General features: G+C 43.2%; 1 protein-coding gene and 1 long non-coding RNA gene across 5 annotated transcripts in view; one reads left to right on the forward strand and one right to left on the reverse strand.

The window, feature by feature from the left end:
• Positions 1-16189, reverse strand: part of LOC150054304 (uncharacterized) — a 66387-nt gene extending 50198 nt beyond the window's left edge. Inside the window, exon 1 of the long non-coding RNA XR_016537851.1 lies at positions 16037-16189. This is a non-coding gene — a long non-coding RNA (uncharacterized LOC150054304). The remainder of the gene's footprint in view (positions 1-16036) is intronic.
• Kat6b (lysine acetyltransferase 6B) overlaps positions 15156-26681 on the forward strand; it is a 173897-nt gene continuing 162371 nt past the window's right edge. For 3 of the 4 annotated variants that reach the window (XM_090346606.1, XM_090346608.1, XM_090346609.1), the window contains exon 1: positions 15156-15251. The gene's annotated coding sequence lies outside the window, so the exon portion shown is untranslated. Of the gene's footprint in view, positions 15252-16274; positions 16376-26681 lie in introns of those variants that run through there. The other variant, XM_090346607.1, reaches the window with a different exon arrangement.

Here is a 26681-nt window from a genome sequence, read left to right on the forward strand (position 1 = left end):
TTCTGTACATTTGTCTGGTTTTTTTTTTTTTCAGATTGGAAGTTAAAATCCCTTTTAAGACAGAAACAAGTGATGGGGCAATTGGTCAGTGACTCAATTTGTGTGAAACTCCAAGTACCACACTGATGGCTCTGCTCTTGTGTTCGTGGTGACACATCCAGACCTTTCCTCACTGAATGTGCCTCTTACAAGAAGCTTAGGGCCAAGTCATGTGAGTGACGGGTGACAAAGCTTCACTTTATACCTCTCTCCAAATCTGCCCCTGAACAACGGGCAATGTGTGTGACCTAGAAACTGAGCCCATCTCAGTCAGAGGCTGCAATTATCCTCTGCTTTTCTTCTGTCTTTTCTTTTTCTGGTGGTACTAGAATGTGAACTCAGAGACTTGTGTTTACTAAGCAGGCCACTCTACCTCTTGGGCCATACATGCAACCCTTTCTTGCTTTAGTTATTTTTCTGATAGGGTTTTACATTTTTGCCAGGGGCTAGACTCAGAGTGCAACCTGGCACTTCCCACATACCTGGGATCTCAGGTAGGCTTAATGATTGAGATAAAGTCTCACTAACTTTTTGTTCAGGGTGGCCTTGAACCTTAGTCCTGGCTTTTTTTTTCTCCCTTGGTTCCTCTAGCGTGAGATCCAGGAATGCTCTCACAGATAAACAAATTACAGTTAATCATTTGCATAACACTACCTGGACCACTTTGTTCTTTCCTTCTCAAAAAGAGCCTTCCTTTTCCTCCTAGGTCCCTAGGAAGATGAGCTGAGAGAGTGCTCTGGAGCTGCTCCAGGCTCTGCAGATGGAGTTTACCTATCAGCCCTGCCTGGGGAGACTGCAACTCAGTGAGTCTGACTAGGTTGGGGAGTATGTTAGGGTTGGGATTGGGAATGGGGTAAAGGCAGTCAAGGTTAAGGTAAACTTGTCCATACTCAAGTGTCTCTGTTGAGATCACTGACTGTGAGACTAAGGTCAGACCTGCCTTGAAAATTCACAAGTTGAACATGACAGAACTTGATAGAATCCTCCAAGCATGGTTTTTCCTTATGCACTATATGGATTTATCTTGGAGACCCTGAGTTCTTGGCACTCCTCACAAAACAGAAGTCAAGTCACAGTTAAATATGCATTGTCTATTTGGGGTGAGTGGTAAACTAGCCCCTGCCTTCCAGGAGCTCAGAAACTGCCAAGTCAGGGGTCCCAACAAAGCTGCATCTGAGTGCACACAGAAATAATGGACAACACAGGCTAGAGGTATTTAGAGTTATTAGTTTTTTTGGTTTTTTTTTTTTTTTTTTGCCATTCCTGGGCTTGAACTCAGGGCCTGAGCATTGTCCTTGGACTTTCTCAAGGCTAGAGCTCTACCACTTGAGCTACAGCACCACTTCCAGCTTTTTTCTATGTATGTGGTACTGAGGAATCTAACCCTGGTCTTTGTGCATGCTGGGCAAGCACTCTACCACTAGGCCAAACTCCTCGCCCTAGAGTTAATTTTTTTTTGTTTGCTTCTTTGCCAGTTCTGGGGCTTGAACTCAGGGCCTGAGCACTGTCCTTGGGCTTTCTCAAGGTTAGCTCTCTACCACTTGAGCCACAGAACTACTTCTGACTTTTTCTATATATGTGGTACTGAGGAATCAAACAAGGGTCTTCATGCATGCTAGGCAAGCACTCTACTGCTAAGCCAAATTCCTACCCCATGGAGTTAAATTTCTTTCTCAATTTGGAAAGGTTCAATGGCAAAAACTAACCAAGCTAGAAAGATAAAATGAGGAAAATATTTATATATCTGTTAGGGAAAGGACTATATTAGCTAAATCAATATAAAAAGATACTTTAGAAACTGAGGACGGGGGAGTGGGGAGGCCAAGGAGGAAGGTCCCAGGGTAGACCTTTGAATGGAACATATGAAAAGGAGTAGAACTTCACTTCCCTAGTATGAGACATTCAAATTAGAATTTCAAAGGACAACTACCTTTAAGAGAGCCTAGAACAAATGACTGCTGACCCTCTGGAGGTCTGGAGTAGTTACTGTGGCCTATTTCTGTGGAAGTCTGCTTTCTCAGGATCATAGACCCTGTCACAAACAATACAAACAAAACAGCCATCATGACCACAGAAGTAACCTGTCTGGTTTCCAAATCAGAAAAAGGCATATTTAATCTCTAACTTCCCAGCCAATGCATCTAATCTGCTACCAGAAAATTTAGAGCAACTAAACAACCTTGGCCTGGTAAGAGTAGAGTTTAGACAAGATCTGAACATAGTAAAGGTGATAACGAAGTTCATTAGACATAAAATTGGCAGAGAAAGAGCACCTGGCAAAGATATGGCATGGGGAAGATAGCACGTTAGACAATCTTGGCCATCTTGGCCATTTTCTTCCTTACAAAGCTTGGCTTTGTCCTTGGCTTCAGTGTCCTTGAAGACTGCTTTCTGATTTGTGATCTCTTTTGTTTCCTCTAATGTGATTTACTGTCCCATATCTACTTCCTACTTCTTTTGTCTTTACTTCCTCATTCTTGTTAGCCCCCTTCCCACATTTCTTTGGCTGATCAGCAGAAGACCCTCTTATCTGCAGTTCTATAGGCCGCAATTCCTTGACTGGCTGCTTTTCTACTAATTTGTGTCACTGGGGCTGGAGAGTGACAGTGGAAGAATATGGGTAAATGAAACAGCTGTCTCTGAAATCATTTTTGAAAAAAAAAAATACTGTGTGTGTGTGTGTGTGTGTGTATGTGTATGTATGCTGGTCCTGAGGTTTGAACTCAGGGCCTGGATTCTGTCACTGAGCTTTTGTGCTCTAGGTTAGCTCCCTATCACTTGAGCTACAACTCCATTTTGGGTTTTTTGGTAGTTAATAGGAGATAAGAACATCACAGACTTTCCAGCCTGGGCTGGCTTCAAACCAAGATCCTTTGATTTCAGCCTCCTGAGTACATAGGATTATAGGTATGAGCCACCGGTACCTACCTGGAATATTTTCATTTTATTAGTCTAAGAGGGGGGAAAATAGCCTGTCATAGGTTGATTGTCATGTCTCCATTAACTAGTGAATCCAGACAATTTCCATGTTCATTTGCTATTCCTATTTATTCGGTTGATGACTCATGGTAGTTGAATTTCATTGTTTTATTTGGGTGATGGTCTTGTTATAGGTACAGGCTGTCCTTGAACTCTGGATTCAAGGGATTCTCTTGCCTCTTGGCTGGGATTATAGGGGTGCCCTTCTGTATTCTTTCCTGAATGTTTTAAAAATACATTTAAAAATCATAAATATGTACTTATTAGCCAGTTTCATAAAGATACCAGTTCATATAGCACTAACCAAGGCAATCAAAGGCTGTTGTAGCCCCAGGTCTTTGGCTTTACACTGCAGGCCCCAGACTGAGGGGCCTCAGTGGATTCAAGTTGCGAATCATGACAGCAAGGAGTTTGTGTGTGGCTTTTAAACAAAAGCAACATTAATGTACAACATCCAGTTATTGCTTTCTGTAAGAGTAATGATGGTCTAGGGTCACCATTGCTGGGACAACCCTTCTGCTCCATTGTTGAGGCCAGGCTAGGGGATGGCCTCAGGGCTGGACAGCTGGGATGGCCATGAGTGGGTTTGTTAGTTTGCAGAAGCTTCTGTCCTATGGACCTATTCCTGCTTCCTCCTGCAGACGGGGCAGGAGGTTTCATGGGGGTTCCCCGTAGGTAAGGGAGGCTGAGTGCCAGGCAACCCTGGAGTAAGCAGGAGGCAGAGGGCAAAGCCTCCTTCACTCCCAGTTTTGTGTGCTTGACAGCAGCTCTGTAGCAAGGTGAATTCTTTCAGTAAGGGTCTCATTCACATGCTGCCAGGACACCTAAGACCTATTCTTAAATTCACACAAAAATTAAAAGAAAAACAACAGCCCAGCTAATTTAGCAACTTGCAACATGCAGCTGGTGCTCTTTGGACAGGGAAAGGCCTGGCCTTGGGGCCCCTGCCTCCAGGAGGTCTCTCACTGAAGTTACTTTGTATCCTGCAGCTCCAGGCCTCACTGTGACAGCTGAGTGACTTCATGGGCACTGTGGGATACAGAATGACAAAAGCACAGAGCATGGGCGGCCTGGTGGTTGGAGGATGGCAAGGGATTGTGGGGGAGGGTGTGTGGCAGGCCAAGAGCTTGTGCCCCTCCAGCAGCTGCCTAAAAAGCAATAGTTGAGGTCCTTGCTCACTCGGCTCCCTAAGTAAAAATAATGCTTGTATGAATTAAGTATAAGGCTTTTGTTCACACATAAAAAAGGGGGGAGGGTACTTCTTGTATCCTTGCTGTCTAGAGGTTGTTAGCCTGGCTTGGGAGGGTTCCTTATTCAGTGGCTGCCAGTAATACCTTCTCTTTCTCTTCTAAAGTGCCAAGACTCCTCTGTTCTATTCTCCAATGGCCCTTTGCCCTCCCTAGTCTCCCACTTTTATGGCAGCTTCCTCTTCCACCAAAGGTCTTGGTGCTTGGAGGTCACAGGTGCCTCACGGCTGTTTCTGTCCACAGGTAGGAGCTTAGCAATGCCGGACTAAACTCCTGAACAGCCTATCCACATAACTGCTGTGAAGCTAGGGCTTCAGGCGGGGTCTCTGAATATAACAGCACGTGATGATGAAGAGTCTGGCTAGAAATCTGACTCTAGCTAAGTGCTCAGCACCTTAGGGCCACAGTTTCCTTGTCTGTAAAATAAGGGATAACAGCAGTATTTAAACAGAATTGTTGTGAGGATCAAATGAACCAATTCAGGGAAATCACTTAGCATTGTAAGTACTTTCTAAGTGTTAGCCATTATTAATAACATTGTTATATCAAATACTTTAAAGCCATGTTCGGCAAACATGCTTCCTTAGTCCACTTCAACATCCTGAGTTCCCACACTATTTACCCTCAGAGGTTTTGAGTGGAGCCACAGAAATCCACAACACTATGCCAACATCATCCCTCCAGTGCCTGTAATTGACAGGAATAAAGGGTGCTTCCCTTAGCCACCTTGTAAATCAGCTCCTAGATCATTAGGCATTTCCTAGAGCTCCAAGACTAGGTTGAGAAACTGCCAAGAAGGCTCTGAACAGATTTGAGGCAGAATTTCTTTTCCTTAAAATGCAGCCACAATCCCAAGAAAGATCCATATTTCTAAAACACTCCATTTAAAATGGTGAAAAAGCTAATTATTTGGAAATCAACAACCAGTTTCTGCCAGAGTCCGGTTTGTGCTGCAAACAAAATAATGGATTGTAGTTAATAAGGAGGAAAAATTTATTTCCTATGGTTTCTGGGTGATGGAAAGCTCAAGATCAAGGTGATTTGCCCTGATTCTAAGACAATGCATGGAATGCTATATCCTTGTCGGACAGAGGCAGAAGGAGCCACATGTGTGGCTTTAACAAATGTATCGAAGGCCAGGCGTGGTGGTTCATGCCTGTAATCCTAGCTACTCAGGAGGCTGAGATCTGAGGATCAAGGTTCAAAGCAAGCCCGGGCACAAAAGGACTTAAGACCCTTATCTCTAAAATAATAATAATCTCTAGAAAATGAGAAATGGGGCTTGGCTCAAGGGGTAGGGCAGTAGCCTTGATCTGAAGAGCTCAGGGACAGGCCAAGTTCAAGCCCCGTGATCCAGAAAGAAAAAAAAAAGAAAGAAAGAAAGAAAGAAAGAAAGAAAGAAAGAAAGAAAGAAGTATTTGTAGTACTAGTTACTTGGGAGACTGAGATCTGAGGACCTTGGTTCAAAGGTAGCCCAGGAAGATATATACTTTTATATTTAGTTAACCGGCAAAAAGCTGGAACTACTGGGATGGCCCAAATAGTAGAGCACCAGCCAGAGTGAAAAAGCCAAGTGAGAGCAAAATGTCTTGAGTTCAAGGCCCACTACTGGTACGTACACACACACACACACACACACACACACACACATGTGCACGCACGAGAAAGAAAAGTATTTGCAGAGAGGTCACAGTGGCTATAATCCTAGTGACTCAGGAGGCTGAAATTCAGAGGATTATAGTTCGAAGCCAGACTAGACAAACAATCCATTTCCAAAATAATCAGAATGCTGTGCTGCAGTGATAGCTTAAGGGTAGAACACCAGCTGATCCAGCAGGCCAAGTTCAAATTGCAGTACTGCCAATTTTTTTTTTAATGTAAGTAGCAGGGCCAAGGGTTCATATTGTAATCCTATTGTCCTGGCAGGCTAAGATCAGGAGGATTGTAGTTCAAGGCTAGATCAGGCAGAGAAGTTCTCCAGATTCTTTCTCAGTCAGTACTTGGGCACCTATAATTTTCTTCATGATGGAAAATGATCTCAGCCTCTTGAGTAGCTGGGCTTACAGGTGTGAGCCACCAGGACCAGCCTTTGGTTCTTAACTTCTTGACCCAGCAGTAACACATAGCAGTTTGGTTTATTATCCATGGGCCAAAATTGGCCACATAGTACTAACTTATAGAAAGGAAGGCTTTGACAAATAAGACACTACAGGGACTATTTGGTGGACAGTAGTCTTTCTGCCACACGAAGTACTACCAACTACAAATAAACTAGACTGTGAATTATTATTTCAGGTCATTGGTGCTGATTAAGGAAACAAATGCTATAACTTATTACAGACTGTTTATTAAGGGCAGTTTCTCCAAATATAGCATTGGAATAGAAAGAAAACCACTGTCTTAACTAGTAGATTTGCCAAGTTATTAACAATCACTACACAGGGATGGGGGCACAGAAAGCAGACAAATAGAGCCAGCTGCCAGTGGCCCATGCCTATAATCCTAGCTATTCAGAAGGCTGAGGTCTGAAGATCGTGGTTCAAAGGCAGCCCGTGCAGGAAGTGCATGAGATACTTTTATCTCCAATTAACCACCAGAAAACCAGAAGTGGCTCAAAGTGATAGAGCACTAACCTTGAGCAAAACAAATAAACAAGAAAAAAACAAATAAAGCAGACATATAGGCAGTAAACTCCAGAATGAGCAGTGGAAATAACTGTGAATGGAGAGAGACGATTCTCCAAGTATAGTATACTTCATCTCACAAGGGAATTGCAGAGATGGGAGCAGTTCCAAGTCTGTGTATGTACACATGTACTATAGTAGCAAAACAGAAAATATAGCACAGCTATATCATATAAACAGAATACTCATTGGTCAAATGCTAGAATGTTAGGTGTTTGAAGACACTTTCTGAAAAGCACAGCTTATAAAAAGATTGAACAATGGAAATCCTTCTTTACTGTGGGTAGGAAATATATTCTTCCAGCCTTCCTATATTTAATGAATGTTTATGAGATGTAAGCATAAACACTTCATATGTGCTTATTGAGCTCTACAGATTAAGTTGTGAATTAAAAAGGAAGGCTTTTTGATAAACATAATAAACTTTTGTTAGCAGTGCTAGGTAACAAACCCAGGGACCTGAACCCACTATGCACATGTTTTATCACTGGGCTACACCCCTAGACCCTGAAGGAGTTTAAGGATGAGCTTGTTATAGATGCGGAATTGTGTCCTTCTATAAGCAGTCTCTTGTTACTAATACCCAGAGAAGTTGGTGGAATGGCTTGCTAGCTTGATCCCATTTTTTTTTCCTAGGGATGAAACTTGAAAGATGAACTTCAACTTGAAGTTCAGTGATGAACTTGCTAACTTGAAGGATATGTTGCTGACTGAATGGCTGGGAAGGCAAATTTAGACTCTCCTTGTCTGCAATTCTGTTGAAAAAGTCAAACATTTCCAGATGTGGAATGATTATGATATATGTACACCATCCCAGGAGGCTTGACATTCTAAGAAGTTCTAATAAGTTTTTTTTTAAAACTACTCTACTTTCTTTTCCTAAAAAAACTGACAAACATTCAGTCGCAAATAGGAATATTGACAGGTTAAAACAAAACAAAGGATCCATGTGGCAATATTAACTTTCAGTGTCAGTACTTACAACTGTTTTTCTCTTATTAAACAAAACTTTATGTGTGCACATGTGGGTGTGCTAGTCTTGGATTCAGGGCCTGCGTGCTGCCCCTAAGCTTTCTTGCTCAAGTCTGGCACTCTACTACTTGAACCATAACTCCCCTTCAGGCTTTTTATAGTTAATTGGAGGTAAAAGTCTCATAGACTTTCAGGCCCTGACTAGCTTTGAATCACAATCCTCAGATCAGCTTCTTCAGTAGCTAGATCTGAGCCACGAGTGTCTGGCTAACTCTTTGTTTTTTAAGACTATGTCTTGTTATGCACTCAGGCTACCCTTGAACTTCAGATCCTCCCCTCTTTGCTTCCCAAGTATTGGCATCCTAATTGTATACCCTATTCTATTGAAATATCACAGTGAAATCCTTTCATATTACAAATGTATACCAATTAGAAAATAAAATAGAATAATTAAAATCAAATTAGTTAACATATTCAGTGGACATAAAGAAAATTCTGATGCTGGAGAAACTCAAGTTCAGGGCCTAGGCTATGGAAGCATTTAGACACCCTGCTTCAAAAAAAAAAAAGTATGCCAGGAGCTGGTGACTCAAGTCTATAATCCTAGCTACTCAGGCTGAGGTGTACAGTTCAAAGCCACCTGGAGCAGGAAAGACCATGAGACCCATCGAAGACTAGAAGTGGTCGGGGACAGTGCCTACACTCTTTAATAAAAATCTCTTAACTGACCCCCTTCCCCGCCACCACCAAAAAAAGGATGAGGTCTAAGAGGGTGAAGGTTTGAAGCCAGCCTCAGTAGGAAAGTCCTTGGGACTCTTAAGTTTACTAAACTACAAAAAAGAAAGAAAGAAAGAAAAAAGCTGGAAATAAAGTTGGGGCTAAGTGGTAGAGCACTATCCTGGAGCAAAAAAAAATCTCAGGGACAGAGCCTAGGCCCAGAGTGCAAGCCCTAGAATCTGAAAATTAAAAAAGGTTTTACTCTTTTATCATTTTTAGGCGTCTCACATATATTGACGTTTTGTGAAACACAGAGTAAGGTATTAGATACTTTAATTTATTCAAGTACATTTTATTTTGTGCGGTTACTAGAATGTGTGTGTGTGTGTGTGTGTGTGTATTCCTGGGGCTTGAACTCAGGGCCTGAGCACTGGCCTGGGTTTTCTCAAGACTAGAGCTCTACCACTTGAGCCACAGCACCATTTCCAGCTTTGTTTTCCTCCTGTGTACCAAGGAATTAAACCCAGGACTTTATACATGCTAGGCAAGCACTCTACCACTAGGCCATGCTCCCAGCCAGAATTCATATTTTCTTTTTTTTTTTTTTTTGCCAGTCCTGGGCTTGAGCTCAGGGCCTGAGCACTGTCCTTGGATTTTCTCAAGGTTAGAGCTCTACCACTTGAGCTCTGTATGTGGTTTTTTTCACTGTATGTGGTACTGAGGAATCGAACCCGGGTCTTCGTGCATGCTAGGCAAGCACTCTACCACTAGCCCAAACTCTCAGCCCCCAGAATTCATATTTTCTTGGCTCATTTTTAATCTTTCTTTCCTATTTCGCATGCTTTCTCTCTCTGTCTTCTCTCTCTTTTCCTTCCTTCTTTCTTTTCTTTTTTTTGTGTGCTAGTATTAGGGCATAAACTAGGCCTGGAGCTCTTGCTTAGCTTTTTTGCTCAAGGCAGATGGATCCTCTACCATTTGCGTCATACTTCCCCTTCTTGCTTTTTGTTGGTTAACTGGAGTTAAGAGTCCCTCTTATCTTATGAACTGGCTTCAAACATGGAAGATCACATTTCAGCATTCTAAAATGCAATATCTAGAATTACAAGCATGAGCCAACATACTCCTTTTTTTGGCTTTCTTGCTTATGGCTAGTGCTATAGTTTGAGCCATGCCTTCAGCCCAGCATTTTGCTGGCTCATTGGACATGGAATCTTGCAGATTTTTATGCCTAGGCTAGCTTTGAACCTCAATTTTCCAAGTCCCAACCGCCTGAGTAGGAAAAGGGAGAGAATTACCAGTGCCTGGTAATTGCATATTTAAGTTGCAAGATTAGACTTGGCTAAGGCTTAGTAATGATGTGAAATACCTTTTTTTGACTGAATCTTGTTAATTAACTTAACAAGTATTTATCAAATAAGTATAACATTGCACTGTGCAGAGGTCTGAGCATATCACTGTTTATATAAGGCTTGTTGAACCTTACATAAAATCCTAAGTTTTAAGACCAAATCACTTAATGGTTTTGTCCAGGATACCAGAGATGAATAACAATAAATGGGTCCCTATTGTTAATTCAGTGTTCTTTCCCACATTCTTTTGCCACTTGAGTATATTTTCCTTCCCCATTAAAGACAGAATAAGAGACAAGAAAACAGTTCTTAATTAATTGAGCCCTTTGGATTGTGCATTGTGGAGATAACTGTTAAGGATTAGATTGAACTTGACCTGTGCTTCTTTATCCTTGAAAACAGCCCAAATGATCCCTAAATGGACTTCAGTCTGGCAGCCCAACTCTCGCTCCCTCTCCCTCCCTTCCACTACACTGGGTAGTTAGCCTTTACTTTAGTATAGCCTAATGCTAAAAAACAAATTGTATGTTCTGGAACTGAGGTCTACCTGTCTCAGCCTCTTCAGTCCTGGGGTTTCTAGGCTTGAGTCACCCTCTACAATAAAACTGAATCTTGGTCAAGACTTTTTTTGTGATGTTTAGCAAAAGGCTTTCTCACCTTTGAGTCTCAAAACAGAACTCTGTCTCCTCAGCAACATTTATCCTGTACTACAATCTCTTATCACCCTCAGGCCTTTAGAATATCTCCCCTGGGGCTGAGGCAAATTCTTGGTATGTTGAAATCGCTAGATCCTCATCTGATTGCTCTGGTGCTTTCAAAAGTTTGGGATGAATAATGCACTCGTGTCCACCCCCACCCCCCTCGCCAGTGGTCAAACTTAATTAACCTCTGGCAGTACTTAAGGAGTGGGCTGTTTCTAAAGCTCCTCAGGTGACTCTAACCCCTGGCCTGGGAAGAGCATAATCAGGTATGGATAACTTTTCTTTAAGTAGCTTGTATAGCACTAGGGCAGTTATGCACACTAACAGGCTGGTCTGTGGTATAAGAAAACTAATTATGGAGACAAAATATGACATCAGGTTGAGACGTGCTTTTATTTTTTTTCTGTAATTCAACAATTAAGTGCTTAATAAGAACCCTGGTGAGAATAATGGGAGAGGGGACCCTAGCTAAGATGGGATTTGGAGGAGTCCTCGAAGGTCCTAGATAAAGTAGGGAGTGAGGGCCACAGAGAACAGGGAAAACAGCCAGGGCTGGCCTGGGAAGAGAGTGGGAGGCCAGGAGAAAATAGAGATGAGATACTGGTTGAGTGCATATGTGCATACTCTTAGAGCAGACTAAAGAGTTTATACTTGATCCAAAATGTATTTAAAATGCATTTAGGCTTTTAGGGGCCGGGAGTTTGGCCTAGTGGTTAAAGTGCTTGCCTAGCATGCACGAAGACCCGGATTCGATTCCTTGGTACCACATACATACAAAAAAGCTGGAAGTGGTGCTGAGGCTCAAGTGGTAGAGCTCTAGCCTTGAGAAAATCCAAGGACAGCGCTCAGGCCCTGAGCTCAAGCCCAGGACTGACCAAAAAAAAAAAAAAAAAATGCATTTAGGCTTTTAAAGTAGCAGTGCACAAAATAGGAGTGGTGCAGAATACCGATATTTGAGAAAAATCAGGCTGTTCATATATGGAACTATAGCCTGAATTTGCTAGCTACTGTAATGATTATATCACCTATCTTCTTGACTGATAAGACACTGTAACTGTTATATGGACAGTCTTCAGTGTGAGACAGGGTTTTCCATGTGGATGGGAAGTATAGGCTAATCTTTATTTTAAAGGACGAGCTGGATGTAAATAAAGTTTACTAAGGGCAAATAAGTCAGGTACTTCCTTCCCCAATTTTCTGTATATGGACTCAATCTGGTGCCTGTGGTACTCGCCTGGCTATTTTTCTGATTGGCTTCGGAGCCAATAAACCCAAAAGATCTTTCATATCCTCTTTTAGGAGTCAAGGACAAATAGGTCACATTGTGGAATCTTCCTCTCTGTAAGATACTCCCAAAAGAAATCTTTCCCTGTTGAGTAATGATTCAGCCTAAGTCAATAGTTCTCATATTCAAAAGGGTTATAAGCTTTAAGACAAATCATTGGTTAAAAAATGTAGATTTGGGAGCCTCACTCCAGACCTACTGAATTATTATCTCTGGGGTTAGGAAAAGGGAGCTGTATGTAGAACATTAATATCCTGATAATTTTGATTCCAGTGATCTGTAGACCACACTGAACAGTATAACTAGCTGTCGTTAGTTGTGCCCAATGGTAGCTGGTGGCAGCCAGTGGCAGCTGACTTTGGATGGGGTGGGAGACAGGTCAGAGGAGCTGTTTAATTCATAATCTTGCAGCCCAGTCATCTTGTAAAATTTGTACCATGCTTGGTTTTCAATTCAAGCTATTTCTAGGTTAACTTCTTAATTGAGCTATTTCACTCAGCAGAGACCTGAGATGCCACAGATAAAGAGAGGTTTAGGACTAAGCATTAAGTATCTCTGGCTGAGTCTCTGTTATCCTTTCAGTCCCACTTATCTGAAGAGCCAGATTTCTCAAAGGACAAGTAACCCAAGAGAGGCCAGATTCTCTTTCCCTGCCACACCCGTTAGAGAATTTTGTAAAGAAAAGAACCTTGTAAAAAGAAAAGAACCTAAAAAAGAAATCAAGATGTTAGATAAAGAGATTTCTGTCTTCTGTGTTCACAGCTCTTGTGGGTTACACCAGCACAAGTTTACACTTAGTGCGCGTGGTGCTCTCTTTCCCCCCAACCCCCTTATTGTTTCAGGGCTCCAAACCAGCAAGTACAGAGCAAACCCTTCCCACCTCCCCCAGTCCAGGACCCATTTCTCTCCAGGTGTCTCCTTTACTCTTAAATGCACTGGAAATCACTGTGTCAGAGCAAGTACAGGCTCTGTGTTGGATGTTCAGCACACCCACAATAAAACAACTCATTCGTGATGACTTAGATGCTCTTAACTCTCAATTCATTGACTGAAGACATCTTAAAGGTGGACATTTGGGCTTTTCTTGTCTTAATTGTTGCTTTAACATTCTTTAGTTTGAGTGTACAGACTTGGGGTTTTGAAACTTGTTTTTAATTAAGACATGGTTTACTTTTATTGCTTGAGATAAAATGCAGTCTGAGAGACTCAAATGTAATTTGCAAAATAAAGTGCATCTGGACAGATCATAAGCAAAAACAAAACCTAAAGGCTAGAGTCTGCCAGGATCTGTAAGTTTACTTAGTAACTTTTTTGAGAGTAAAAATTCCACAGCACCTGCATTATAAAGGCATACACATAAATCCCTTCTCTCTGAAATATCTAAATGAACTAGACTGAATTATGAACTAATAGCTTGTAAAAATTCACCTAGAGCAAAGTTACTGAAGATAGTAAATGAAAGGGATAGGGAGAGGCTTAGGAAACACAACCTACTGTTTTGTTTGTTTTATCAGCAATGTAACTCAAAAGTAGCCAAGCAGATGGCTGGGGGAGCTTTCCCTTTCTCTGTGTTTTGTTTCCCTGGACTAAGCCTGTGAATGCCCAGATTTAATCTAAAGAGGTTTGTGTTTTAAAAACTAACAACCAAGTAATAAAACACCTATAAAAGGGGTTTATAATGGAACCTGTGACAGTTTTGAGTGTAGTATTACAACTTTTCTCTCCCTCCTCCCTTTTCTATCCTTTCATCCTACTCTGTGCCCTGTCTTAGCTCCTTTTTCACTTTGCTGCCAAAACCCAGAGAAATAGGGGGAGCTCACACCCCAGAGCAGTCTATGTTTAAAAAGTGAAGTGTATTGTGGTCTGCCTGTGACAACAGGGTTGTGCTGTTTGCTTTGTCAGTCTGAGATAAGGACAAAGATAAGTTGCTCTGAAGGAGTTCCCCTGAAGATGCTTCTGCTAAGTGTCAGTGGCAGGAGGACGTAAGAACTAAGTCGGGGTGGGGCCGGCTGGGCCCTCCGCTCCGGAATCCAGCGGCACTCCCACGGCCCCACGACTGACCTGTCTTTTTAGGGACAGACTTCAGTCAACAGGTGGTTTTCCAACCAGGCCACCAAGCTTGAACCTTCGTTCTTTTTCACAAACCATAATTCTCCTCCCCCTCCTGAAGAAATGGCGCCTAGAAAAGGAAACTTTATGTTCAAACTCTGTAGGAACGCTTTCTTAGTCTACCTTTCTGCATTCTCCAGTCTGGGATGCCAGAATCCTACCCATCTCATAGAAGAGCCAGGGACCTCTCTTCAGAGTTTGGAGGCCTCGCCTGCGCTACAGAATCCCCACAGTCCCCTCACATGGGCCTCAGGAACTAGGGGGGCCCAGGGGAAGCCTGGAAAACCGAACTTTGCCATCAGCCTTCCTCAGAGCACTGGCTAGAGGAGGGGTGTGTGTGTGTGCGGGGGTGTGTGTGTGGGGGGGAAGCCCCGGCGATCTTCCTCCGCCCTTCCACCAGCCCCACTGCCATCCAGCTGCACAGCCCAGAACACGGTGGCGACCTCGCCAGTCCGTCGCAGGCCGGGAGAGGGCATCTTGAGGGGCAGCTTCCCACTCAAGCCCGCGTCTGACATCCCCACTTCCACACGAGGATGCCGCCGTCGTGCCCTGTCCGCAGTCGCTGAATGTCACTGCTCCCTCCTCCTCCAGATCAGGGTAGACACAGCTCCTGAGGCGTTCCCCCACCCCAAAACTGCCGCGCTCGCCGAGGGCGCTAGGCCCGGGCGAAGGACGAAGTTTGGGGCCCACGGCAGCGGGAGGGGGGCGCGTTGGCGAGAACCGCACCTCAGTCCCAGACCCGGTGGGCGCACTCGCCACCCCAAATGCCGGGGCATCCCCATCCTCCCATGGACACTAGCATCCCCGCCCTCCCCCGAGGGCGGTGAGCGGAGCCCCCCGGGGCGGAGGCAGGTACCCCCGGGGCGGAGACTGGGGCGGGCGGGGTCCGGGCTGCGCCCCTGGCCGGGCCAGGCGGGCTAGCGGGCGGCGCGGGGGGAGCGGGGCTGGGCGGCGCTGCCTCGGGCTCTGTGCGCTGCAGCCCGGAGCCGAGAAGGAGGAGGAGGCGGAGGAGGAGAAGGAGGCGGCGGCGGTGGGTCCCGGGCGGGGGGAGCGCGGCGCTGCGGACCCGGGCGGCTGGCAAAGGACGAGGCGGAGGCTGAGGAAGGCTGCGGGGAGACCCGGGCTGCAGCAACAAAGGGCAGCGAGCGATTGGCCGGGATGCTGGCGAGGTTAGCCGGGGACCGGGGTGGCCCGAGGCAGCGGTGAACGGTGCACGTGCTTGCAGACACGGGCGAGTGTGGAGCCGGGGGGGGGGGTGCACGCCCGGCGGGCAGGGGTTTGCTCCCCCTCGGCATGGGATGGCGAAGAGGCTGCAGCGACAGCGTTCTGCCTGCACCTGGCTTGGGGCTTGCAGGGTAGGGGTGTGGGTGTGTGTTGGGGGAGAAAAGGATGCGAGCCAGGGGGGCGGGCGAGTAGTCGCCCGGGACGGGACAGGAGAGAGGGTGGAGGAGGGGGCGGGATGGAACGCTCCGGGCGGCGCGCCCGTCCGCGCGCTCCGCCGCGGGAGCTGGCGACTGAGAACCTCGAATTTTAACTTCCCGTGCCCGCCCGCGCGTGCCCGCCCGCGCCCACCCCTAAATCCTGCGGCCGCCGCCAGCGATCAGCTCTCACACAAACTTTAGCTGCGGGCTAGGGGCTTTGGGGTTGAGTGGGGGAGGGGAGAGGGAAACAGGCTCCTGATTGGCGTCGCGCGCAGCCAATGAGGCCGAGCGTCTCTTCTGGCCGTGGACCCAATCCATGTCTGAAGGTGGAGGGGGCGGGTAGGTGGAAGTAGAGGTGGCGCGGTGTCTGGGAGAGAGAAAAAGGCATAGACCAATAGGTGCCCGGAAGAGGCGGGCCCAGCGGTCTGTTGATTGGTACTGGCAGTGGAACCTCCCTCGGGGTGGTGCCGGAGGGGGGATGATGGGTCGAGAGGTGTGTCTATGTGGAGGCGACATGACCGGCAGGAACTTACCCCAATGGGCTGCAGAGTGGTTAGTGAGAGGGTGACGGACAGTCCTGTAGGCCAACGGGTGGCTTTAAGTGTCCGCAGTCTCGTCCAATGGAGCAGCGCCGGGGCGGGGCCGTGGCTCGGGTTTAATGAGACTCCATTGGGCTGTAATCAGTGTCATGTCGGATTCATGTCAACGACAACAACAGGGGGACACAAAATGGCGGCGGCTTAGCTCCTACCCCTGGCGGCGGCGGCAGCGGTGGCGGAGGCGGCGGTACCTCCTCCAGGCGGCAGCTGCGGTTTCTTTCTCAGGCAGCGGCAGCGCCCCCGGCAGGCGTGGTGGTGGTGGCGCGCGTCCAGGTCTGTCACCCACCTCGCGCGTTCCCAGGGGGAGGAGACTGAGCGGGAGGGGGACGGCGGAGAGGGGGAAACTCGGAGGCTGAGACGCCCCTCCCACAGGCCTCTGCGCGAGGGTCACCGCGGGGCCGCTTGGGGTCAGGCTGCCCCCGAGCGTGACGGTAGGGGGCGGGGGAAAAGGGAGGAGGAACAGGCCCCGCCCCTCCTCTGGGCCTCCAGGGCAAGGGGCGGGGTCTCAGTAGTGGGAGGGCGGGGCTAATCCGCGATTGGGGCGGGGCTCGGGAGGCGGGGGCTGGGAGGGGAATTTGAGTAGGAGAGACCTGGTAGGTGCTTGGAGGGTGCCCGCGAGGGTGTGGGCAAGATTCTCTAGGGGGTAGATGGGAGGGGAACTGGAGGTGTAGAAACAGGTGTCGAAGGGGTAGCCGGGAAGGATGCAATTTTGGAGGGATTGGAAGGGGGAAGGAGGGGCAGGTGAAGAACATGTAGGGGGAAGAGATTGCAGTTATCTGAGGACAGACCAAGGAAGAGTTTGGGTGTGGTGGACATGGAGTAGAGTTGAGAGAAAGAAAGCATTGCAGAGTGAGGATTGGATGAGTATACCCTCGGTGTGGCAGGTATAATTCCTGTAATGGCAAAGAGATGTCAGGGTGAATTCTCGTACTAGAATAGGAAGGAGCTCAGGACTATTTGAGGCATTAAAAAAACAAACAAACATGGAAGCATGGTATGGTAATGATTGGAAGAATTTCTGAAGGAGAATACTAAGAAGAGCAGACTTAGGTGGAAAGGGACAAAGACGAAGGCCAATTTTCAGATTATATCCATAGCAGAAAATCACATGGGGAGAGGCAATTCAGGAGGGTCGGCAAAGCTGCTGGTGTGAAGGAAATGGCAGGACTGGGCTATAGGTCTAGGTGGATGTAATTTGATAGACTATGCGCAGAATGAGGAGATGAGTAAGTATTACTTAGGGAGACAGCCTGTCTGGGTAGATAAATAGGCCGAATTTCCTGTGTGAAACCTTAGTTTTGAAGGTGGGGCAGGTTAGTGGGGTACAAGGTGTTGGGGAAAGTCATGTAAGCTAACTTGGGTAAAGACACTTGATAGTTTCAGATCTTACATAGTCCTTTGGTATGGGCAGTGGGGAGATGACAGAATTAAGACAGTAGTCCAGATTATAAATGGCCTCTCCAGCACCTTGTTGGATTTTTTTTTAAGTCTTGCAGTTAGAAGAGGGTATTTATTGTTGTTGGTGGTGGTGCTGGGAGAACAATGGAAAGGGTGACACTGATCAGGATGGTGTTATACACATAAATTGACATGTTGAATTGAAATCTCTGTACAGGGGGCTGGGAGTTTGGCCTAGTGGTTAAAGTGCTTGCCTAGCATGCATGAAGACCTGGGTTCGATTCCTCGGTACCACATACATAGAAAAAAGCCAGAAGTGTTGCTGAGGCTCAAGTGGTAGAGCTCTAGCCTTGAGAAAGTCCAAGGACAGTGCTCAGGCCCTGAGCTCAAGCCCAGGACTGGCAAAAATTTAAAAAAAAAAAAAAAAGAAATCTCTGTACAGCTATTTTAAAATTTAAAAAAAAGTTTGAAAGAGGGTGTTGATATGATAGAGGACTAGAGGTTATGAGGGGTTAGTATAAAGAATTACAGATTTGTGCTGCTGGCTCAACTGGAATCCTAGCTATTCAGAAGGCAGATCTCAAGCCAGTCCCAGCCCAAAAGTCTTATCTCTGAGTCTGAAGTGGAGGTGTTGCTCTAGTGTTAGAGCCTTGAGCAGAAAGCTCAGGGAAAGTGCCTTGGGCCTGAGTTCAAGCCCCTAGAAAAGCAAAAACAAACAGATTTGTGAACAAAGGACCCAATTGTATTTGAGGTGGAGATACCAGGAAATTCAAGATAAAGAGTATAAAGAGTTCACTCAGATTCTTCCTGGATGGCCTCTGGTAGTAATAAGTGGGAATTAGTTATGCGGAGATACTGTTATATCTGTGGTGTTCCAGTGAAGTATGAAGAATGTTCTTACTTTCTGGATGCTTGCTTTCTTGCTTCTGTATTTTTTTTTAATTTTTTTTTTCTAACCAGTCCTGGGGCTTGAACTCAGGGCCTGGGCACTGTCCTTGGTCTTTCTCAAGGCTATCATCTACCACTTGATCCATACCACCACTTCCAGCTTTTTCTGTGTATGTGGTACCGAGATACCCAGGGCATTGTACATGTTAGGCAGGCACTCTACCACTGGGCCACACTCCCCGCCTGTATTTTTATTTTTAAAAATGTATGTATGTCTTTATTTTGTTGGTTTGTGGGTCTTGAACTCCAGGCCTGGGCTCTGTCTTGCTCAAGGCTAGTGCTCCATCACTTAGATCCTTTCCACTTCCAGTTATCTTGCCAGTAATTGTTATCTGGCCTTTAATTGTGGTTAATTGGTGATAAGAGTCTCTGGGACTTCCTAGTCTAGGCTGTCTTGGATCTGCTGTCCTCAGATCTCAGCCTCTGGAATGGCTAGAATTACAGGCATGAACACAGGAGCCACTAGTGTTTGGTCTCTGTATTTTTAAAAAATATATTCTCCCTGTCTTACTTACATACTGTACATTTTCAGAGACAGCACTAAAATAAAGCATTTGCATATTCATAAGCTCTTTACAAATGTATCAAAATACATTTGAGCTTTAAAATATTTTTCAAAAAGACAAATATAATATTGGATGATTGTTACCTAAAAAAATTCTAATGAAGGTTGATTAAAGGTTGAGGAGGCAAAAGTATCTTTTTTAAGAGACATAGGAAAATTATTATTATTATTTTTTTGTGTGCCTGTCCTAAAGATTGAACTCGGCCTGGGTTTTGGCTACACTTTACCATTTGAGCCACAACTCCACTCATGGCATTTTAATTGTTAATTGGGCATAGGAATTTCTAAGACTTTACTGCCTATACTGCCTTCTAACCTTGATCCTTATATCTCAGCCTCCCTAAGAGCTTGGATTATAGCTGTGAGCCACAGGTGTCCTGCTTAGAGGAAGATTTTAACATTAAAGGGAAAACCTGGTGTGTGTGGGGGGCGGTTAACTGACTGATGATGATGATGATGAGGTGGTGTGAACACAAGTATTTTTATTTTTTATTTTGCTAGTTCTGGACCTTGAACTCAGGGCCTGAGCACTGTCCTTGGGCTTCCTCAAGGCTAGAGCTCTACCACTAGAGCCACAGCACCACTTCTGGCTTTTTCTATGTATATGGTACCAAGGAATCTAACCTGGGTCTTCATGCATGCTAGGCAAGCACTCTACCACTAGTCCAAACTCCTGGCCCCTGTGAACACAAGTTTTTCTATACTGATTGGACCTGCACCTCTGAGTAAAGGAGATAGTATGTCATTTCTGTTATGCTATATGTTTATTTCCTGTAACTACTTGTGAAAATAAGTTGGAAACTGTCAGATGTATGACATAATATGAATGGAAGATAAATAAATAGTAAATAATGGAAAGTAGAGGAAATTTAATGCTCTTTATTAATTTTTTTTTTGAGGGCAGGTCAGTCCTGGGACTTGTCCCTGAGCTCTTTAACCTCAGGGTTAGCGGTCTACCACTTTGAGCCACAGAGACCCTTTTGGTTTTCTCGTGGGCAATTGGAGATTAGTCTTTTGGTGCCCAGGCTGGTTTTGAGTTTTGAACCATGATCCTCAGATCTTAGCCCCTGGATTGTAGGCGTGAACCCCCCATACCCATGCCTGACATATAAAGAAGGGTTTTTTTTGTTTTCTTTTCTTTTCTTTTTTGCTGGTCATGGGGCTTCAACTTAGGGTCTGAGCACTGTCTTAACTTTTTCACTCAAGTTTTAGTGCTCTAGCACTTAGAGCTTCATTAAAATAGCTGTTCTTTGACTTTCCTATATCAATTAAAAAAAGACAACTAAGTTGATCTGGTTCTCTTCTTTAGTTTTCTGCAATAGGCCTTGGGTTTCCATGAGCATAGACACCACTGAATTTACATCTTGAGAAGAAAATTGGTTTATACAAGTGATTATATGTATGATCTGTGTGATCATTCTTGCAGAATGGTAAATGAAGCAGTCATGGGAGAAATAGGATGGAGGGATGTTTCCTGTCTGTAATGCCTTGATTTGCATTTCCAAAGCACCAACGGCCCTTCCCCTTCCCGCAATCTTGTGATAGTGGTTCTCTTGTAAACCTGAGGATGAAAATTCCCCAGTATCTTTGTGTATCATCTGTTCTAGTGGTTGCTGGATATTTTAGTTACTTCGATTTGGGTCCACGGTGAAATAAGCTCCTCTGAGCATTCCCATACATGTCATCTGGTGCCCATGTGTACAACTTTCTGTGAAGTATACAGCTAAGAATGGAGTTACTGGTTCATACTCATGGTGATCATTTATCCCAGCTTATTTCTGTTGTTTCAATGTAATTACAACATTTTTAAGTTGTCAAAAGTATCTGGATTTGGATGATGAATTATATATATGATCACCCTAGCCATATCATGTTCTTGTCTTTACTGTTACCAAGCTTCCGAAGTGAAATACTAGGTTACACTTTCTCTAACAATAAGAGTTCCCATTGCTTCTCATTCTTATTCTGTCTTGTTAGCTTTTTAAGATTTAGGCAATCTAGTAAATTTTGCGTTTACCTGATTAGCAATCAGGTTGAACACCTTTTCATATATTTATTACCCATTTTGACTTACTCATTTGTAAAAGGTCTTGTTCAAGAATATTCCCTTCCCCCTTATACTTATTTAATTGGGTGTTGGTGTTTTTATTTGCTATTTAGAAGGTTTTTTTTTTATTTACTGTGAATACAAGCCCTTTGTCTTGTGTATATGTTGCAAATCTCTTCGTCTGTTCTGTGGTTTGCCTTTATGGTGTCTTTAATGAACAGAAGTTCTTAATTTTAATGGAGTCAAATTTATTGGTCTTTCCTTTATGGTTAGTGTTTTTTTGTGTCTTATTTTAGAGGCGTTTCCTACCCCGAGGTCAAGAAGATACTCCTTTATACATATAGTGTTCTTTCCTTAAAGCTTTATTGAGCTTAAAAAGATGGGTAACTGAGTAAAATACATTTTTCTGGGCCTCAACCTCAGTTACAAATCTATTGTGCCTTCTTCACTTTATTCTATTTTGTGTCTTGAAGTTTTACTTTTTGGCAACTACTGCTAAAAGCCAGGTGCTGACTTCCGTCTCGTAGGAGAAAATGGTCATATAGACAGAAGTTCAGTCAGATTAGATTTTACAGGTCTCCAGCTGACTGTATTACCCTTTTCCCTTTTATGAGCTAGCATTTTATTGTGTTCCTGATATGTCTGCCACCATCCTTGTTTCGCTCATATTTGTTATCGCAGTGATTCTCCTTAACAGTTCTGTAAAATGGTTATATTCTCATTTTTACAGATGAGTTACATTAATACAAAATTCCAAAATTTAGTGGGATACATTTCAGCACATTATACCTACTTGTTGATTAAGATTTCTGAATTCTGGTTTTCAATAATATCACAACCAAAGACTGTAACTTCATTAAAAATTTTTTTTATTGTTGAGGTGCTGGGTTTTGAACCCAGAGCCTCTTTCATGCTAAGCTTATGTGCTTTATCACTGACCTATATGCTCTTAGTCCCAATTTACTTGCTCTTCCCTTATTTTGTATAACCTAGGATGTCCTGCAATTCAGGAATCCTCCTGCCTTAGCCTCCAGAGTGCTGAGATTATGGACATGCAGCACTATGCCTTGCACCCACCAACCTTACTTTTAAAATAACATGCACCAGTTAAAGTGCACAAATGTATCTAATGTGAAACTGGAAAAAATATTGTTAAAATAAGTAGAGTATCCAGTAGATTTTAGATATATGGATGATAAACCAGCTGGGTATGGTGGTGCCTGCCTAGCACTTAAGAGTGCCCAAAGTTGCCTGGGCTCCATAGTAAAACTTGCTCTACAGTATGGCTGTGTTAAAAAAAAAAAAGTAGAAAAGTTTCTGTAAACCTTTAAAAATATATACTTATTTATTATTATTACTATTATTTGTGTGTCGGGGTGTAGGAGTCTAGGGGCTTGATCTCAGCCTGGGCACTGTCCCTGAGCTGTTTAGCTCAAGGCTACCGCCCTACCCCTTGAGCCAAGCCCCACTTCCTGTTTTCTAGAAGTTAATTGGAGATAAGAGTCTCAAGTCTTTTTGTGCCGGGCTGGCTTTGAACCTTGATCCTCAGATCTCAGTCTCCTGAGTAGTTAGGATTACAGGTGTGAGCCACCCTGCCCGGCTTTACTTTATTTATTTATTATTTTTTTTTCCAGTCCTGGGGCTTGAACTCAGGGTCTGAGTTCACTGTCCTTGGGCTTTCTCAAGGCTAGCATTATACCACTTGAGCCACAGCACCACTTCTGGCTTTTTCTATGCATGTTGTACTGAGGAATTGAACCCTGGTCTTTGTTAATGCTAGACAAGCACTCTGCCACTAGGCCAAACTCCCAGTCCCCTACATATATTTAACTTAAAAGATAAACTTAAAGATGTTTTGGCTCATAAAAGACAATCCTAATTTTGTTTTTACTGTGCACTGGATATGAATGTAAGAAGGCATCTGATGTGCTCTTTCCAAAATAATCTTTAAAAAATTCAAATATCAGGTTATTTCGCAATACATTGTCCCTAATACATTGTCCTCTGCTTTTATCCTTAGAAACTGGCTAAGCTAATTTGTGATTAAGGATTTTTTTCTTTTGCCAGTCTTGGGGCTTGAACTCAGGCCTGAGCACTGTTCTTGAACTTTCTCAAAGCTAGAGCTCTACCGCTTGAGCCACAGCACCACTTCTGGCCTTTTCTATGTATGTGGTACTGAAGAATCAACCCCCCTATCCCCCCCATCCTCACGCAGTCTACCACTAGGCCAAACTCCCAGCCCCTAATTTGTGATTAAGGAGAAACCTAGGATTTAATAGAAAATTTTAAATGCCAAAAAACCACATTCTACATTTATTTGATTGTTCTTTAAGTGCAAGTGCTTAGTTACTAATCAGTGTACTCTGGCTCCAAAGGCCTGATGACTTCAAATGACTTTTCATCTTGTCTCTAAAATCTTTTGTTTTACAAGGGATCCAAATTTCCTGTGAGGTTCCTAACAGTGTGATTAAATTTTAGAGACTGAAACTATTGAGCACTTAAATGCAGGAATGACTATGCAAACCTAATTCGTGGGTTTCACCCAGAGATTTGGGACATGTCTCTACTAATTTATGATGATGATGTTGAAACTAATCTTTGCTAGGGATTATGGAAGCCATAATAGTTTATTGATGGTTCAGTTATTGTTTGTTGAAGCAGATTTACACAATTACAGTTTAATGACATAACAAGAATATTGTCAACTAGGAGAGCATGACATGAAAAATTAAACTTCCAATTAATATAATATGTATTAGTTGAAATGCTAATTTTCATGGTGATTTAGTCCCTTAGAAATCCTTGGAACACATTATTAGCTTATGAATTGAAAACTATGTTAATGAGTAGTGGGAAAAAACTTAATATTACTCTAAAAAGATGGAGAATTAAATATTCAGTCCAACTAACATTTATTGAGTGCCTGCTTTGGACTTGCTGCTGAATCAGACTCATAAATATGTCCCAGTATGGCCCTGTATAGTCATCCTCCTTCCTCAGACTCCTAGTTCTTGGATTACAGGTGTGAGTTAGCACATCCAGCTTGTTACTTTTTTTCTTTTTCTTTTTCTTTTTTTTTTTTTGCTAGTCCTGGGCTTGAGCTCAGGTGTGGCAGTAGCATATATTAGGTCTTCTTTTTTTAATAGTTTATATCTTAGTAGTAGTTCATACTAGGTCTTCATTCAATAATATTCCATTGTATGGATATGCTACATTTTGAGTCTCTGTTTATCTGTTACTGATTATGTTCACCTTTAGCTATTTTGAATAGTGTGGCTGTGAACATGTTGTATAGTTAAGTATCTGTGTTTAGTTTCTTTAGACATATGCCTTGAAGTGGCAGTATAGGATCATATAATACTTGTTTGTAACTTTTTGAGGAACCATGCGTTTATTTTCAGCTTTGCTCCCCCCACCCCACACACAAAGCACCTAGAGGAGGCCTTATAGGGCTATGTTAAGGGAACATTATTTCTCTTTGTATTTGTTGGTTCTTCAATTAGTCTTTATAATCAATTCATGTCTTTTGAGGCTCAAGCAGTAATTTTAGAAGGAGTAGACACATCAGGTACTTGAAAGTTTTACATATGGGTGATGTTTGATGTGAGACAGCAGATCTAAGCAAAGGAAGGGTGCTATTTTGAGCTTCTGTGCCTCTAGGCTGTTCTGGGCGGAGACAGAGGAAAACAAAGTCAAAGTTCCCTCTCTTCACAGTGTATATTGTATTTTGGAAGATATTGTTAAGATTTGTGCATGCTCACTCAGTTATACAATGGGCTTTGAAAAAATCTGGGAGCTTATAAAAGAGAGCTAAAAATAAAGTACTAAGTAAAACTCAGGATGACAAAAGAATAAACTGTATTATTAATCTTTATTTTTTTCTACCACTGTTTTTGGCACATCTATAATCTCATGACTCAAATGTTATGACATTGATTTTGAAATAACACACGGGTTTACTAAGAGCTTAGAAAAGGCCTATGTAGTACTTATGACCCAGGATATTTTGACTCTTCTTTTGCTGACATAAATATTTCTGAATAGTGTTGATGTTTATGTAATTCCACTGAAGCTAAAAGCTCAATTTTGGACTAAGCATTTCTCTAGATCTGTTTAGAATAGTATGTAATGAAGGATGTAAACAGTTTTATAAGAATGTTATGGTACAGCCATATAATTTGTTTTTTTTTTTTTTAAAGCTGGGAAATAAACTTCTTTACAACCTTGAAAACAGTAACATGATATAACATGGAACTTCTTGAATTAATTTTGAAAGATTTGCTGTGTCCAACTTTAAAGTTTTTCTAGGAAAAAAGAAACAGGAATAATGATTTTTGTGTTTAAGCTTGTGGTTAAATGTCCTATGTGTAAAACAAGTCCCAATGCTCAGGAAGAGAGAAGTGGTGTGGATAATTCTAATCAGGGGGAAAAAATCATTTCTATTTGGCTTTTGAATGAATTATGCATTTTTTCCTGTGGATTTGGCTTTCTAGTTAGATACTGCTTAGGCTAAAATGAAATTGGTTTTCAATCTATTCTCTTAGCTTATACCAATTTACAGTGGGACCAGTGGGATGTTGGAAACAAATCAGGCTAAGATTAAAAAATTTGCAGTGGATAATATACAAAGTGGATAATATACATATGTTTAGTTGAGAATTGGCTACAGATAAGAGACTTCTGATTTTGTTCCTCTCCTAGCTGTAGATTTTTTTTTTTTTTAGAACACTGTGATTCTGCTCATAGCAAAGAGCTGCTGAGTTACATCTGCTTCTGCCTAATTAACTCTGTTGGTTGGTGTCAGATGAGAGCTAATTTTGAGATTAAATTGAGGAGTGGGGTATGTGTGCTGGTAGCTGGGGGAGGGGAGAAGGCTATAAGGTTGGTTGTTTTGTGTTGGATCAAAATACAGTTATTCACAGCTGGTTTTAAGTTGGTTTTTGTTTTTGCAGTAAATATGATCACTGTGACCTAAGATGTCACTTTTATCAGATACGTTTACTATTGTGGACACTGATAGACCCTTCTCTTAGGTGAAGTTCTTGGTCATGTTTTGTAGTGTTGTCAGTGCCTAGATGCCAGGTAGTCTTTGGGACAAATAGTGAATGCTGTCCAGGAAAGTGAAGCTAATCTTAAAACATATTGTTACTCTCCACTCCCCACCCCCTCAAAAAAAAAAGTTATGTTTGTATAGCCATGTTGAGTGATGGTATTTGTTTCTCATGATGGGATTCTTAACAAAATCTGTATATGTGTGTGCTTGAACTCAGGACCTAGTCACTGTAGCTGAGCTATTTAGCTCAAGGCTAGTGCTCTACCACTTGAGCCATGGGGCCACTTTTGGCTTTTTTGGTGCTTAATTGGAGATAAGAGTCATATAAAGACTTCCCTGCCTGAGCTAGCTTCAAATGATGAGCCTCACATCTCATTCTTCTGAGTAGCTAGCATTACAAGCCTGAGCCACCAGGACCTGATCAGGAAACCTAATTCTTTTTTTTTTTTTTTTTTTTTTTTTTGCCAGTTGTGGAGCACAGTCCTTGGACTTTCTCAGGACTAGAGCTCTACCACTTGACCACAGCACCACTTCCAGCTTTTTTCCTATGTATGTGGTACCGAGGAAT

Source organism: Megascapheus bottae, chromosome 15, assembly GCF_031878675.1.
Source record: "Megascapheus bottae isolate mThoBot1 chromosome 15, mThoBot2.hap1, whole genome shotgun sequence".
Classification (NCBI taxonomy): Eukaryota; Metazoa; Chordata; class Mammalia; order Rodentia; family Geomyidae; genus Megascapheus; species Megascapheus bottae.